Below are 18,706 nucleotides of genomic sequence, written 5' to 3'. Positions count from 1 at the left end.
ACAATGGCATTCTGCGGCAAACCACCTGTCAGGACCAAAATAATGCTGGATGACGCTTTACTCGAACAAGTGTCCTATTTCAAGTACCTGGGTGTTGAGATCACATATGGATTTGATAATGATGTGGATCTGAAACTGAATAGATTTCTACATATATGTGGTACAATAAAACGCCGGTTGAAAAACAGAACAAGGAAGGAGACACAATTAAAAATTTATAAAGTGATGGCGGTACCAACATTATTGTATGGAGCAGAAACTTGGGTTAGCAAGAAGAAAACATTAAGCAGAGTTCAAGCTGCAGAGATCCGTTTTCTTCGAAGTGTGAAAGGTTGTACAAAGTTAGACAGATTCCGCAATGATGACATTAGAAATGAGTTGGGAATATCATCATTAGCTGCACAACTTGAAATAAACAGATTGAACTGAAAAAACCATGTGGAACGAATGCCAGATACTAGGATACCAAAGGCTGTCATGAAATATAGACCCTACGGTAGAAGGGATATTGGCAGACCTCTGAAAAGTTGGTAGAGTAAATAGTTATATCCTTTGAAACCGGAACAGGTGTGTACGCCTAATCCTTGAAAGAAGAAGAAGAAGAAGAAGAAGAAGAAGAAGAAGAAGAAGAAGAAGAAGAAGAAGAGAAGAAGAAGAAGAAGAAGAAGAAGAAGAAGATCTTTAAATCTCATGAGGTTTGATTTTATTCCAAAGGTTTTGGGTTTGAATCTATTTGCACACATGCCCCATCCATCCTCATTGCCGTTTTAATCAGTAGATTAATGGCTCATTCGATGCATCTCCTCAATGGAAGAATTGTAATGCACGCTAGACCCTCCTTACTTCGTGTATGGAATTGAAATTGATAATATTGTTCATCAAGATCATTTTAAATATTGTTCATTTAGTGGTGGGATAAGATTTAATATAGTCATGGAACTATTGTGACTTTGTTTTCGTGATATATATATTATATACTCATTTCTTTCCAGAATACATAGAGTTGATCCACGTTTTCATCAATTTCTCTAATATTATCACCTGTTTTTTCTATTACTGTTTACTCTATTGATTCCATACCTTGTTCGTGACTCGAATTCAATTATATATTATGGGTGTAACAAACCTCTTTCGAATACATAGAAGAAAACCTTATGACTTTCTAGCTTTTCAACTTGTATAGCCTGCAATATAACTCACCGTATCAACATCCATTAATTACAAAACTTGGAATAGAAGTACAGTAGGAGGAGATGTGAAGCGTGTATGCTGTATGATGCGGGATGTGGTTGAATGAAAAATTTGTTACTACTCTCTCTAGCAAACATGAAGTTGTATTACTCCTTTTGGAGTTGAGGATAACCAAGATTATTCCTCAAAGTCTCTACTTCTCTTTTGATAAGGAATTCAAAATTACATTAATGTGAATCTAGAATACAAGAATGAATTAGGAGCTCTAAAACTAATACCTGCACCTTTTTCATTTTCACTCACAACATTTTTCAACATTGATATCATTGTGAGTAAAGTTTTACAAAAAGAGGGAACTTAGATTTCTAATTTTAATTTTATTCCTTGATAATCAAGAGTAGCCCTAACAAAATACGATAAGAAAAGTTACAAAATACGATAAGGAAAGTTACAAAATACGATATGAAAAGTTTAATGTGTTTCAAACCCACACTAATAAAAACAGTCCACCGATAATCTGCAGTCCAATAGAATCTCTACTAGCACTACCACTAGTGGAACTGGGAGCTGGATGGTATGTCAATGTCATATCCAATCATAACATCAATACCTAGGCTCTTGTCATGAATCACTCTTGTGTAATCCTCTCAGAACCAGACATAACAGCGATTGAGAAGATACAATGGTTCAATGGTTTTCTGAGATAAATCTCAACTGCAAACAAACCAGGTGTTCTGTGACTTGAAAATAATGTGTCTCTCGAGAATTGACAACCTGAGGCACTGCCTACTCCAGACTCCAGTAGACCTCCATTTTTGTCCCGAATGGAAACATGAAACAAAATTGAACAGACAAACCATGTCTTATCGAATTTGGACGATGCTTTCCGGAGGAATGAGCAGTAAAGTGAATTTGCTCAACAAATTTTATTTGTTCTTTACTAGTCTCTCTCCCATCACTCACTTTTACCTCACAGATACTCTTCTTCCTCTACTTCACTTCTTCTAACACCGCTAGACTCAACCTTCTAATTTCTCTTCTCTACATGAGATAAAAATCATGTTGCTTTATTATCAGCTTCAACATGCTTCAAACGTTTCAAATCTATTGATTCATGAGTTTCTCATTTATTTATGTTGCTAGTATTCTCATCTTCAAAAGTTTGTGAGAACTCGAGCGAATACCTCTCTACATTCAGTGAGGTAGGCATATTAATGAATGCATTATTGCCTGTACATGCTATTCATGAGTAACTGAATTCAAGTTATGCCTGGTTTGATAAGAAACTATTGCGCACTGTTCATCAGATCAGAATGTACTTACTATATGTTATACATGTAACTCAATAAGTGGAAGATTAGAAACAAACGAAAGGGGTGCTCATTTTCATTTTCTATCGCCAACAAGTGGTGAATTTATGTGATTTTATGTTTGCGTGCACGTTTACGTCATGCTTTGACGCGACCATCAGTTGAACATTGCATAATTGGAACACCAGCTCCAGCACTCATTGGAACCAGCAAGCCTTTGTGAATAAAAACGCATACAAAGTTCGAAACAAAGTTCAAACAAAAATGTTTTCTTATTTTCTCTGACTGTGGCCTGCTACACACATCGATTTCTCGACGTACGATGTTTTGCCGTCCTTGGTAAGTTCACACATGCCGAACCGAACCACGAACAGCGCAGCGCACCGAGCCTCGATTACAATTCGCAGTGCCGTTCGTTGTACAATTTTGGCAATCCATCACAACGTATATTATGAGCGTATACATGTGTGGACGTACCCTTAGATCAAAAAGATGATGTTGGTCAAGTTCCGTTTAATCTGGTAGAATTCATAAGGACAGCAAGAATTCTATTATTTTGTGTGTAACTGGCTTAATGCAAAACAAGATTACCTAGATTTATGATAACTTCTATCAATAATAACTCAAGGATAAAAATCAAAACCCAAAAAAAATTAATTCAATTTTTTTAAAACCAATCATCCCTTTCACAAATATTGAATTCTTCTCTGAATTTGATGTTTCTCAAACATGTGAACTTGAATAATACATGTTTTTGGAACTTGTATTTGCTTCTATGAGTTACACTCAACGGTCTCTGCAATAATAACTTTTATTTTTTGGAGAGATATGAAATGAGGCTTGCTTATTATAGACTAGAAATTATAAACTATACCCAACAATGAAATATATAATCATCATTATAATTATTATTATTATCATCATCATCATCATCATCATCATCTCCTACGATTACCTTTCTTAAAATCACACTTCTCTTATCACTGTCGATTTGCTTTATTGAGCTTCTAGAGGAATTCTTCCATATGGCATCCTATTCAAAGAGTATGAACAGTTCTTTTTTACATCTTTATATGGTGAAATAATGGAGGATAGAATAAACTTGTGTCAAAATTTGACATGAGATATATGCATGCATGCATGCATACATACAGATTTGTATGAATACACATGCAAATTCAGTTATAGGCCAACACAAATTTATAAATAAATTATAAACTGTTTCAAACAACCAATAATTTTGTTTATTTAATTATTGATTGATTGATTGATTGAGTACTTTATTTATGTAGATTACAATATATACTGGCTTATACACTTATATACAATAGCTTACAATACAGCAAAATTATAGATGAATTTACATAATATAGACTAAGAAAATAATTGTTGAACTGTATATGATATGAAAAAGTAATTTGTAATATAATAATTACTATAGATAATTATATTGTTATGCATCTCTACATAAATTGGAGGAGCTTTGAACATATCAATGTCCATTCTTCGGAAAGAATATTCAAAATATCCTTCCCACTAACTCTCTACCAAAACGTTAATTTCATTAATTCAACTAAGGATTTATTTATAAATGGAAATATTGTAAAAGTATTAATTAATTAATATGAATATTTAAGAGAAAAAAAACAGAAAAATAATAAAGTAAAATAATTATATAGGTAGATAAGATCAAATCATTGATTAATAAAATGGAGTAGGCTGAAAGTAGATCGGGTTAATCAATTTTTAGTAATATACAGCAGTATGCAGTGAATAATCAAAATGACATGAGTTTATTTAATATATATATACAATTTATTCTATAACAGGTTTATAGGTTTGTATTGGTGGGATGGGTGAGAGATGGTTGTCATGTGATCGTTCTAGAGTTGGACAGTTTCAGTCATTTGTTCCAAAAGATGTTTTTTTAAAGTCAGGATGAAGCTCGCTCGACTCTCGATGGACCTGATAGAAACAGGAAGTGCATTCCATGCATGACAGGCTAAAAAGGATCTTGTGGAAATAGTGGTTCGATGGTTGGGTATCCTTAAAGTACTTTCTCCGGTTCTAGTATGTGAAGCATCTATCCTCCTACCTTCAGAAACAAATTTGAAATCATCTTTGAAATAGTTCGGATTTCCATATTTCAAGATATCTCTAACAATCTTGACTATTGGAAAACGTCTTTGATCGGGAAGCTTCAATGTTGAACTGGCAATGTGGGCAGGGGTAATATGTTCATGACGTTGAAGAGAGTAGACGAAACGTAGACAATAATTTTTGGCTGTAGTTTATCATTCAGAGTGACTTGCATATCGTTGAGAACAGAATTACAATACGTTAAATGTGGGAAGATAAGATATTGAACCAATAACAATTTAATGTTTCTAGGGAGGATGTCATGCATTTTCTTCAATGAATGCATCACTGAAAATACCTTTTCACATGTTTTGTTCACTTGTTCTGACAAGTTAAGAGTATTATTCATAATAATTCCTGAATTTTTCTCTGAGCTACAGTAAGGAATGTCATTACCATCTACACTAATTTTGTGAATCGATTCAAGGTCAATATTGTTTATAAGACGAGAATATCCAATTATAATGAGTTGTGTTTTGATGGTATTAAGCTTAAGGCCATTTTTCTTTGTCCATTCAAATATCGAATTGATATCTTGATTCATAATTCCAACTGTTTCATCTATTTTTGTTATGGGACAGCTTAGATAAATTTGAAGGTCATCTGCATAAGTATGGAAGCTGGAGAACTTGATAATGGAAGTGTAATAAATAGAGACCATTGAAGAGCTAGAATAATGGCTTTTATTGACTAAAATAAACTGAGATAAAATAACAAACTTTCTGATGATTTAGAATAATTCAAACAACTGATTTATGACATATGATTATCATATCATTCTTCCCTCCCAGTGGTGGAACCTACCGGGGCCAATCTACAAATGTTGACAGAAACTTCTCTTCCATCAGGAAGTCTTACTTGAGCGACATGAGGGTTCAAATGAATAATTTCTACCTTTTCAACTTCAGGATCATGCTTACTGCGTCTTACAAAGGTCTTCATCCATGCCTCCTTGGCGTTGATCAGCCAGGATGGCAAGTTTGTCATAGACGTGGGATTACGAGGATGAATGAACATTCGCTCGTGAGGTGTGCAATTGATGGTCGTGTAGAGAAGCGAGCGAATGCTGCTTAGTGATTCTAAGAGTACCTTTTCCCAGTGAGAAGTATCCATGTTCCTGGACCGTAGGGCTAAACGGACTGTCTTCCAAATTATTCCATTGTAGCGTTCCACCTGTCCATTACCTTGAGGGTTGTAAGGTGTTGTGGAACTGGTAGCTACACCCTTGGACATTAAGTAATCTTTGACATCTTTTGATAGAAAACTGGTCCCTCTATCAGTGTGTATGTATGAAGGATAGCCGTAAGTGGTGAATAAGTCATTGAGATTTTGAATTACTGTTTCTGATGACATGTCTCGACAGGGATAGGTCGAGAGGTCATTAGCATACAAAGTGAATAGGAGAGTGCCTAAAATTGAACCTTGTGGTACTTCATGCATAACATTTTTCCAATTTTACTTGTTGTCACCAATAGAAACACATTGTTTTCTACCTAAGAGATAGGATTTGAATCAAACTAGGGAGTTGTGACTAAAACCAAGAATAGCTAACTTATTTAAAAGAACTTTATGGAAAACAGTATCAAATGCTTCAGAAAAATCAAATAGGGTGAGGATGGTGCATTTTCTTTGGTCCATAGCTGTCGTTATATTATCAGTGACACAAAGGAGAGCTATCTCAGTTGAATGGAATTTCCTAAAACCTGATTGAAAGTTATGAAGCTTTCTATTGTTGTCTAGAAATTTCACAACTTGAGCATGAATAAGTCTTTCTAGCACTTTAGACAATGAAGGTAGAATACTGATTGGTCTAAAATCCTCAACTTTATTGGGTGATGCAACTTTATTAGATAGAGGGCGAACCAGAGCAACCTTCCAGTTTTCAGGGAAAATGCCTTCTTCAAGTGGCTTGTTGGAAATGTATGTAATGGTTGTTAGAACAGCAAATACCATCTTCTTGATAAATTTAATAGGAATTTTGTCTACACCCATAGCATTACTATGAATACGTTGAATTGCTTTGAAAGTGTCTTCTTCTGAGATTGGGTGGAAATGAAATTGATAAATAAGTGGTATATCTAAGTATGTAACCTGCTCTACAAGATCATTGATATAATTACCAATGACAACTTCGTCGTGTTGGTTGGAATGTGAAACGAAATGGTCATTTATATTGTCCGATGGTAAATCAATTTGGGGATTCGATTTCTGTTTTTCAAGCCCGAATTCTTTTATTCCCTGCCAAAGTGATTGAGAGTCTTGTCTATTGTTTGTGATGAACAAATTCAAGTACCTAATCTTTGAGTTCCGTAATTCCTGTTTGACTCTATTTCTAAGGCTCCTATACTCTATCAAACTGTCCAAGTCGAATGTCTTTTTGAATTTCCTTTGTGCTTTGTCTCTACATCCCATCATCCAAAGATCTTCAGTCATCCACGGTACTTGTCGCTTCCTATTAATCCTCCTTGTCACATAAAGTGCATGTTTGTCATGTTTGTCAGGTGCAAAGTCAAAGTCATATTCTCGAAAGTCTCGACCATGTCATCAACTGAGGGTAACGCTTCAATTTAATGCCATGGAGTCTGAGCCACATTAGTTAGAAAGGCGGCTTCTTCAAAGTTTTTGAAGTGATAATTTTTTGTTCTGGCTTAGGTATTTTATGGGAAAGTACACAGTAGATCGAATCATGTCCAGAAACAGCTGGGACTGGGATTTGACCTGTTTGAACAAACTCGTTGGGATCACTGACATTGAGAAGGCCAATGAGTGTGTGATTCATTAGTATGATGAGTTGGATCGAGAGGTAAAATAGTCATGTTCAGGCATTGGAAAATTGTAGTCAGTTGGAAGTAGTCAAAGTTACGATGTTTATATCCCTCATAACTAGTATACAGTTATAACAAGGCATAAGGGAAAGCAAGGCATTTTCTGTAAAATCTGTAAAATGACCTTTTTTGGTGGGCGATAACAGATACCAACGAGTAATTTATCAGAACTAGATAAGGATAATTCAAGTAGCATTAACCCTGGTCTAGAACAATATTCCTGTTCAGATGTGATTAAAACTTTTGTTTTTATACCATCTTTCACATAAACTGCTACACTCCCACATGCTTTATTTAATCTATCATTTCGGAAGAGATTATATCCAGGTAATGCAACAAGATTTGATGGAATACTAGGCTTCTAAAATTATTTGGTAATTCCAATTATATTGAAGTCCTGAAAGCGGAAGATTGCTCCTATTTCATCAATGTGACAGCTGAGGGATTGGACGTTAAGGTGAGCAGCCTTGAAAAGTTTTTTGAAAGAGTGGAGCTTATTTGATAGGAACAAACCTGTGTCATTATTACTATTATTGAAATGATCATACCTACTTGAGGGCGAGCGAGCTGACGTGTCAGTGAGAAGCATCATGGAAGCAGCAGACCAACCTTGAACTGACCTCAGAACGACACATGACGGGGAAAATGGGGATGAAACTGATAAAACTTAACCTAAATGAAAAAGCCTCTTGATTCGAGTGCATTCTGTATGCCTTGACAGTTCGGCTCCCTTCACTATTTGAAAACACTAGTTAAAAAATTCGCGTAACACAATAATATATAGATGGTGTGATCTGTGGAGTTCCAGTGGTGAATGATCCGAATGCTGGATAAGATGAAGATTGTGGAAGAACTGACCTAGGTAGTGGAAGATCTAGTCCAAGTGGAGGTAAAGCGAGAAGGAATCCAGTAGTGGAAGAATTGAGTCCAAGTGGAGGTAGAGCGAGAAGGAATCCAGTAGTGGAAGATCGAGTCCAAGTGGAGACAGAGAGAGATGGAATCCAGTAGTGGAAGATCGTGCACAAGCGTGGAGATAGAGTGAAATGGAATCCAGTAAAAACTGCAAAAGAGAAGAAAAAGCCAGCAGAAAAACGAAAAATCTTTTAAGAAAGTTATCACTTGAGAAATGCATTATACAACAGATAATGAATAATATTTTCATAAATGTATGATTTACTGTGAGAAAGAATCGAATATCAAATATGGATATGAGTTGAAAATACTCAGATAGAGAGAAAAAAGGTAATCTATTGTGACAAAGCAAATAAACATTGGAACATGCTGGATAGCTAGTGGAAAAATCACAGGGATAAAATGATGATGATAATAATAGGGAAGGAGAGAAGAGAAAGAAGAAATGTGCACAATTGAGAAGAACTTTAGAAAATCAACTATAGAGTAAGAAAACTATCACAACTATCACAACAATCCCAACAGTTATAATAACTTAAATGTAATAACTACAACAATATTCTAGTAATTATAATAACTATAAGATGAAGAAGAAAAATGAGAAGTAGAGGAGACTATTGAGAAAGTGCTAGAGATTATTTTAGATGAGTTTCAAATAGGATTGAACGGTAAAGTGTGAGAACAAGGGCGAAAATCTGGTGAGGTGCAATCGCACAACTTTCCTTGCCATTATGAAAATTGATCAACTGACGCTGGTGCTCCCGCGCATCTCAAGTCCACTTTTCTAAGATCTGAGCCAGCTGGTTACAGGACAATAACGCTGGAGACACACGAAGTCTGCTATCTCATCATAGTGAATGATTCAATAGAATCAACAGTTGCCAACAGTTTGCAATTGAATAATCTTATTTCCTCCAATTTCGAGCTTATTTTCAATTTTAGGTGAAAATGTTACTGAACATTAATTGTAGAGATTCTCATGTTCAATCTTTTCCAATTGGAATTTTCTTGTTTAAATTGTATCTGAAGCCTGATAATTGAAAATCTAAAATCAAACTTTGCATAGCTGGTGCAGTGCTCCTGAAATTTTTACAGATATGGGACTTGTAGTAGCAGTTGATAAGCTTATCAATGACTTCTCTAGGTATGAATTTGATCAAAATCGTTGGAGCCGTTTTCGAGAAAATCGCGAAAAACCCTTTTTTGACAACATTTTTGCCATTTTAGCCGCCATCTTGAATATTGCATTTGTTAACGTATGTTAATCATCCAATTTTTTTGATATTCAGCATTTCGAAAATTATTAACTATGATGAGATAGCATCTAATTTACGGAAATTATCTATGGAACATTATGGTACACAAAGACTCAATGTGTGAGATGGGATAACGACCGACTTGGCATGTGGAATCATTACGTTCCGCTTCCATTATGTTGGAACATGAGGTGACCTGATTGTAGAATTATAATGGAACACAAGCCGTTGAACGGGAGAGGATGATTGAAAGCGAAACCAGGTCGTAACTTCAGATTGATATTCCCGTTGAAACTTCTAATCGTCCATCTTTGCTTCTACTATAGCGAGTTCAATCTTTGCCCTCTTCTGTTCAAGGGAAGTTTAATCTACTGCAACAACGCTCCAACCAATAACATAAGGCGTTTCCGAAATATTAGTTCCTTTGCAGCGCTCAGTCATCAAATTTGGAGCGCCATCCCGATATTCCACGTCACAATGGAAGAGCATGCTCAAGGCATAGATAGACTCATTTTGCCTGATATTCGCTTTTCTGCCGGGCGAAGCATAGAACGTTCCACTCGCTCCTCCCTCCCTTTGCACTACAGTTTCAAACACATTAATAATGGATTGAGCGAATAACTCGATTTGATACCTCTGAAACTGTTCCACTCTGAGCTCATCGTTTTATATTCGCGACAAAACAGCTGAATAAATTAGCGTTTGATGTGGAACTTGTAAACGAAAATCGTCATCTTCTGAATGAAGAATTGCTTTCCATTATACTCCAGTAGCTGTCACCTTCTATTCACTACTGGAAATTGAATTGAATTGAAAGGTGGAGACACCATCTCTGAAAGGTTCGATGCGTCGTTCAGGAACGATGTTGAAAGTATTATCAGCGTTTCAAGGAACGATGTTGAAAGTATTATTAGCGTTTCAAGTAACGAGTATTACAAGTCCCAAGTGAACACAGAGATATTCAATCGACATTTTTTATAAAATATTGTAATGAAATTCTGAATGGATAACATGAATAGCTTTCATAGATGGAATTCTGTTAATGAAACTTCTCTTAAATACTATTTTCGAAGACAAGTCCTTCCTATGAATTTATTACTAGGGAACTATATGCTTTCTTGAAATATCCCAACAATGAGAAAAGTTTCTCATGCGGGTTGAAATATAATTTTCATATCGTAATTTGTCAGATGAAATCTTCTTACGATTTTTCTCACTCCTTACAACATTTTTCTCACTCCTATTCATACTCCGCTCACAATTTCTAAGCTTAAGACTTAACACGAGTCTTCAATATCCTATTATATTAAGCGAACAATTTTTGTATATATAATTTTAAATCTGGTTATGTGGTTTTTTATATCCAACGGCTCTAACGATTTTCACGAAATTTGGAACATAGGTTTACTATATAAAAATTCTATTGCACTAGGTCTCATCCCTGGGAAAACTCGCTGAAGAACATTAAAAGGATAATTCATCCTTGGAAAAACAGCTGTTACTTTCGTCGTCTGTGTATAATAAAAGTGAGATATCGAGTGCTTCTGTGGAAAATCAAAATATCTCATCCCCGAAATTCATAAACTGATGTATAGCAAGCTGTAAAATAGACACATGACCTTCCCCATTAAAAAATATGTGTCCTTCTCCAATCAATTTGAAGAATTTTATTTTGTCTATCAATAAATAAATAACGAGCGAATCTCGGTGCCCCGATATTTTCATATGAAGACAGCAAATTCTGTAGTAGTGTGATCAATAATATTATAGAAGTCAACCAAGTCCACAGAATACTATCAGGTCTGTGGGCGGAATGTTTTGTGTGTAGACCATTTTGTACATTTTTGGTCTAAATGCTCGCTATTTCAAATCAAATCAATTTATACCTCTTTATAAATACACATTACAAAAAATTATAGAAAGCATTATAGGAAATTTTCTTCACATGGGCTATGATGCCTGTGTGCGAAGAAGATTTAATATATTCATTTCAATTCAGAGGAGGAAACAAGAGGAAAAACTAAATAACGAGAGAGAGAGAGAGAGAGAGAAAAAAATGGAAGAAGGGAAGAGAAGGGGAAAGAAAGAGAGAGTAAAAGGGAGACAGATAAATAGAAAGAGAGAGATAGTAAGAAGAAAGTACAGAATAGAAAAGTTTTAATTTGGGTCGAGGATCATCCATCAGGGCCGCCAGGCAAGCACATGCCAGAGACGAACACAGCAAATTAAAAACAGATTATTATTCTCAAAAACCTTCTAGAAATGGTAAGCAGACCGCAATAACATCTCCGATGTTTCTCTACTCTGTTGGAACAGCCAAGAGAGCAAAATTTTCTTGTACACAGCATTACTGTATGTGTTAAAGATTGACAACTGAACAGGCATGTTGCAACACAAGCGATGAGCAATACAATAGGGGCATCGGGATGAGGCCAGACTCGTCAATCTAGGCATCCTTATGTTGCTAATGCTAGAGGCACGTGTGAAATGGTCATGATCTGATAAAATTATATTTAAACTTTCCCTTCTTTTATGCATATGCACAAGTAGTGCCTTGATAAAAAGCTGTCAAATATCCAAAACCTGAAACTCTATGAAAAGCTGATCAGTAGGATAACGTTTCGGATGGCCTGTCGCAGCCTTGATAACTGCCTTCTGCACAATCAGCAGCGGCTTCAAGACGTTCATAAAGGCACCCCCCATATAACAATACCACTGTGGAGCAGTGCCTGAACATAAGCAAAGTATGCCAATCTTATAATAGAAGGATCTAGCAGGGAGTTTAACTTTTTAAATAAATAAATATATATATATATATATATATATATATATATATATATTCTGAGCTTTTGCTTTAGGTGCGTTGTGTGCTCATCCCATCTTAGATTCTTATCAAAGTATACACCAAGGTATCTATACTCAGAGACCTGCTCCAGCTCCTGACAATTGCATGTAGTAAGATCCGGACATGTATGAATAACAATAGACAATCCATCCCTTATATTAACATTATGATTACTGAGTTGCAGAGGCATTACTTTTGTTTTGTTTGTATTCAAGGTCAAGGAGTTTTGATCAAACCATTTTTTCAGGGTGTTAAGGCCCTCATTAGCTCTCCTATAAGCACCATTCCATGTTTTGCCTTCAAACAGTACAGCTGCATCGTCTGCAAAAAGGAACATTTTCCCCCTGGATTCTACCTTCACTATGTTATTTATATAAATAAGAAAAAGAAGGGACCCGAGTGTGCTGCCCTGTACCACCCCGTAGTCTACAGTAGCCATGGAGCTTTCAATGTTCAACACTCTAACCACCTGTTTGCGGTTAGTGAGGTAATCTGTGAACCAATCCAGGGGAATGCCACGTACCCCGACATGCTCCAGCTTCTTGAACAGTGCTCTTCTATCAATGGAGTCAAACGCTTTCGCCAGATCAAGGAAAGCAGCGACCAGGCAGTTGCCACGAGACAAACTATTGAAGGCAGATGTTGCGAAGTCAAATAAGGCCTCATTAACACCGACCCCCTCCCTGAATCCATACTGCTCTGGAGCTATAATTTTGTGAGCTTCAAGAAAGTTACTTAGCTGTATCCTCACCACCCTTTCCAATATTTTAGAGAAAACAGAAAGTAGTGATATAGGTCTGAAATTCGGGTATGCATTCTTATCTCCACCCTTGTGTATGGGAATGACAGTTGCTACCTTCAGGGCCCTTGGAAAAACGCCTTGTCTCATGCTATTATTGATTATGTGAGCTAAAGGTTTAGCAAAGTATTCAACATTATTCTTAACTAGGGACGCTGCAACACCATCAAATCCAGGGGCAGAGTCACCCTTCATGGAAAGGATTATTGAAGTAATTTCCGCCTCTGTTACAGCTTGGAAAAAGAAAGTATTTGGATTGGAAAAATCTTCATCTGCTACAATCCTTTCACCACCCGAATTCAGAGCTGCAGCTAGATTATACCCTACCTTGGAGTAATAGTTATTGAAATTGTCTGTCACTTGCTTAATGCTATCCATATTATTGTAATTCTGGGTAAAATCTGAAATTGGAAAATCATTAGTTTTTCTTTGTCTTCCTGCCAGTTCATTTACTACTCTCCATATTTTTTTGGGTTATTTGTATTCTCAGCTATAAGGTTACTATAGTATTGTTTTTTGGTTGCATGGATTAAATTAGAAAGTCTGTTCCGGTAATTTTTATAATGTATTTTCAAGACTGCGTAAAGGGTTCATTCAATCGTTTCCCCAATCTGTCTCTCTCACGTATTGAACGCACAAGAGCAGGAGTTATCCACGGTTTTATGACTCTTGTTCTACTAGTAGGATTAATTGGAGTGTATTTTGCTTCATTTAGATTTTTTTCAACAATTTTCATAGAGTTATCAGAACTTATATTGGTATCATATTCATTGATTACAGTTTGCCAGGTTTAATTTCTTATTTTGTTAGCAAAAATTCTAAAATTGATCTTGCGGAATGGAGAGATATTAAGCAGAGGAGCCGGGTCCCTGTTTGCCGGAGGGTACTGTAGGCCAATAACAGTTGCGTAATGATCAGTAATATGAGACGTGAGTATGGCTGCTCTAATGACAGGAGCTTCCATCGGTCTTACAAATTTGGGTTCAGTATAAGTAAAACTTTATGAAAAATATTAATTTTTCAAAATATGCTAATTTTTTGAATGTAGACCATGTTTTTAGTCCAAACTCTCGGTATCTGGGCTTCAGTATGAGTGGAGCTTCATGAGAGTACATTTTCCGAAATTTTCTCTGCACTGACGGAAATGTATAAAGCGCCCTTAATGCTCATTTTGGGCTCTAAACTCTGACACATTGGAATTCCAAAGCTTCATAATAATATAACAGACGTGGTTGTGAATAATAGAAGGTCCTTCTCTATAAGAGCGCACTCTTTCCTTGCAACAATGCTCCCTCTAGATAAACTCCAGCTCAAGTTCTTCTCGACAAATGATCGATGACTCACCTTGAAAACTCTTCCTCCGATATCAGGCTTGAATTTAATAGCACTTTATGGAGGAAGAGGAGGTGTAAGCGGAGCTTCAGGTGTAAGCGGAGAGTTTATAAGAATATGTTGTGAGCAAGAGAGCGTTTGAAGCACAGATAGAATTTGGAATATTATGAAAAATGCATATATAGTCAGCAGATCGTGTGCTCGATTTCACTGGGATAGATGTGTGATTCAGTGGAATGATTTTGAATCTCTCTTAAACATAGTGTACTCACTCAAGATTTTCCTAAATTTTTTCAATATCAATTAATAACACACTAGAAAGAAGTGTCAGAGTGTTGCAGGATACAAGAATAGCATTTAAGTTGATAAACTACTACCTTTTTTATGCATTTCTATCCAAGTACAACTACATTGCATTGGATGATTATCCCATTCTCAAGTGCCTGAACCATCACCACGACTCAGTACTGGTTTCCAATCATTCATATCTTTCAATGAATCGGATCAAGAGCATCAAAATCATGATAAGCTACACAATAAAATGGAGTGTCAATGAGGGCCAGTAGATAGTAAATTTAATAAGACTCGCAGAAGGTGACAATTTTTATATGGGATAGGATTGAACAATTCAAATTGGTCACAGATTCAAAGAATGTATAATAGATATTGGAATTCCCGGGTTATCCTGGTATATTCATGACTGGTCGCGAATTGTTACCTCATTTTATTGTTTTCATTGACAAAAGTGTATCTCATCATAGTGGTATTTGTAAGATTGCAGTTCATTTTTTCAGCATATGTATTCACAAAGTTGGGCAATTCTTCAGTTATTATGCATTATAATTATAAATAACAATATTTATCATTATTCAGTCAGAGTACAAATTTTACGGCTCAACTCACACTACCTCGACTCAAATCGTACGACTCGAATACTACTCCATTTACAACCTCACATTATTAAGAATATGAGATCCAATTCGTCACTACTGCGCATGAAACAAGTTCTATAATAATTATTATGAATATATTGTCTTATCTAATCCTTATTATTGTCTCATCTTAAAAGATAAAACATCACATTCATAAAGCATAACCTCACTTTCATTAAAAATACTACGAAACTCAAGTCGCTTCTCGGCCAACAAGTCGAGTCGCCGCTCGACCCATCTCACAGTCGTGAGGTTGCAGAGACTAGAATCGACTGGTGAGTGCTAACATTTGAAAACACATGTTACGTCGCGGAGGGACTGAAGTTGCTGTCTCTTCTCAACTTGAGTCGCTTAAGTTCGAGTTAAGCCTAAAATATAACGCTCTCCAAGAATCACATTAGATTTTCTTGTTGGGAAAATAAAACAATAATCAAACAATACTTACATGAATAAAAAAAGCAGGTGCACATCATATAAAAGCGTTTGTAACGAAACTAACCCAAAATAGGAAATGGGAACCCAACTATAAATATTTAAAAAAATGATACACAATTATTCTTCCTCATCCATAGAATATGAATATGAGAATAATAATGAAAGGATCTCATATACTGTAAGTATGATAACACAGAAAGTTGTGACTAGTACTATATGAGATGATAAGGAAAGGAATGAATAATTCAAGAAAATAAGGAGTTTTTGTGACTTGAGAGTGGAAAGCATTCCCACCAATATTATATATACAGAGTGAGTCATATGTATGGAAACCCTTCAATAAGTTGGAGGCTATTGTATATATCATACTGTAACTTTCAGGCTAAGTTATTGGTCAAATACTCCACCTTTTGACGTACAAATGAATTTCAACCCCTAGTTTTTAGATTTTACTTGAAACTTCAATCAGCCGTCATTTTGGATAAAAGTATCATAAACATTTTTATTGATGTCATCTTTCTTGTTTCAACAAGGCCTTCAAAATGATGTACAACTCAATGGGCATCTACATTTAAAATATATGAGTTACAACCCCTGAGTAGCCCCCTCATGAGGGGTTGGAATTCAGTTGTACGTCAAAAGGTAGAGTACTTGACCAATAGCTTATCCTGGAAATCACAGTATTATATCTACAACAGTCTCCAACTTATTGAAGGTTTCCCATACATATGGCTCACACTGTATAGTGTTTACTCAATCAAGATTTTGATAGATTATTATCATAGAAATACGGAATGGAGGTAATTGGTAAAAGAGGAACATAAGTGGGAGAACGACCGAGATCCTTACTCCCACATGGAAAACTCCAAAAATTAAGCAGGTTTTTTGAGATAGTGTAGTGAAAAATAGAATTACATAAGAAAAATTTTTGGTACATGTCGAAATAAATCCATGATTGGTAAATAGACAGAAATGTTACAAATATCAGTATATCTGTTCACTTCCAAATCAATAAATAAATAGTTTCAACTCTTGGAGATGGAATAGTATACATAACCAGTCGTGTCCTTGAGAAATAAATAGGCTTTTAAATTGTTTGAGAAAAGTTTGTAAAGCCGTGTTTGACTTACATATGCCCAGCTGGCAGTAGTCGGTAGAGCAAAATGAGATTTAAGTATCTTTTATATCCGCGCCTGCCGAAATTAACATACCACAAGGTTCTTACCAGCTCTTCAAGGAGCTTATATAAAATTCTGCTATCAATCGCTGCAAAATGCTGCCGCTTTATCAATCTGCAATTCTTACAGCTGTTCTGGTTGACTCCACAATTATAGATGCTGAAGATATAGATAAATATAAGGGTTCTAAATATTGCACAAGACAATATGGTATCGACATCAATCCAACTCGCTACCATCTGACAAAGGGGTTAGCAATGTGAGATAATACCAAGTGGGATCGAAGACGATATTTGATTAGAATTCCTTATAATTTCTATCGATTTATATTATAATTATTCTATCTTATCTATTATGATTTTCATTAGTACTGCTTCAACTTAATTCTACTGCTACTGCAGGCTGGCAACTAATTTTTGGATAGTAGTTCTCATCGAATTTCCATCTAGCTGTTAACCCTGTTGTCAATGTCTGCAGTAGCAGAAGTCTTCAGGGTGATTTACAGCATTTATTTAGAATTTCCGTTAAATTAATAATAATAATATATTAATTGGCATTTGAATGAAAGCATTCTCTATTTAATTCCATCTGTAACTGGTTGGCCACTATGGCTTCGTATAAAATGAGCGCTGCTATCCAGAGATTGTCAGTTTGGTGTAAGGTTAAGCATTCCTGACTGGCAATTGGGAGGTGCCGGGTTCGATTCCCGGGCTGGCAACTAATTTTTGGATAGTAGGTCTCATCGAATTTCCATCTAGCTGTTAACCCTGTTGTCAATGTCTGCAGTAGCAGAGGTCTTCGGGGTGATTTACAGCATTTATTTATAGCCCAGTCAATAAAGGTTTTTTCGATCCGAAAATTAAATAAAAGCTGAATCTTTTACCATCGATAGAACCCTCCCAGAGGGTCATTCTCCCAAAAGTCCCAAGAAATCCCCTTGGAGCTTTCCCCCCTAGCCCCCCTCAAAGTTGAAAAATGCAGGTAATCACGGAAAATCAATTATCTCTGTACCCATTGATCGGAAACAAATCTAATATATGCCATTCGATTCGTTACATTATGGACTACAATATTAGTTATATTCATTTTTTCAATAAAATTAACAGTTTTCTTGATAAAATAATATATATGTAAAAATTTAGGGGGCTTGCGATTTGATTTTTTTGTTTTCTTTGATTAACTTCAAAGCAAGTAGTTTTAAAGAAAAATGAGCCGAATAATTAATGTAGCCACTCTCATTGCAAATCCATTTATGTATATTGTTATGTATTTGCGATTCGATTTGACGCCGTGGAAGGGGAAACAGTCGACGCGGAACGGCGCGGCTGACTCAATAAGCCATAGTAAACAGCAAACTGGAAATCAAATATCTCTGTAACCATTAATCGGAAAAAAATCTATCATATGTCATTCGATTCGTTAAATTAAGGACTACAATATTAGTCGGATTCATTTCCTCAATAAATCGAAAAGTTTCCTTGATAAAATAATATAATGTAAAAATTTAGGGGTTTTTCGATTTATTTTTTTGTTTTCTCCAATTAACTTCGAA

General features: G+C 35.7%; 1 protein-coding gene across 3 annotated transcripts in view; it reads left to right on the top strand.

Annotated features, from left to right (window-relative positions):
• LOC111055246 (cholecystokinin receptor) overlaps positions 1–18,706 on the top strand; it is a 318,135-nt gene that overhangs the window by 158,408 nt on the left and 141,021 nt on the right. The window lies entirely within an intron of this gene.

Source organism: Nilaparvata lugens, chromosome 2, assembly GCF_014356525.2.
Source record: "Nilaparvata lugens isolate BPH chromosome 2, ASM1435652v1, whole genome shotgun sequence".
NCBI classification, from domain to species: Eukaryota; Metazoa; Arthropoda; class Insecta; order Hemiptera; family Delphacidae; genus Nilaparvata; species Nilaparvata lugens.
The sequence above is the reverse complement of the archived record's forward strand: the minus strand, read 5'-3'. Positions and strand labels throughout refer to the sequence as shown.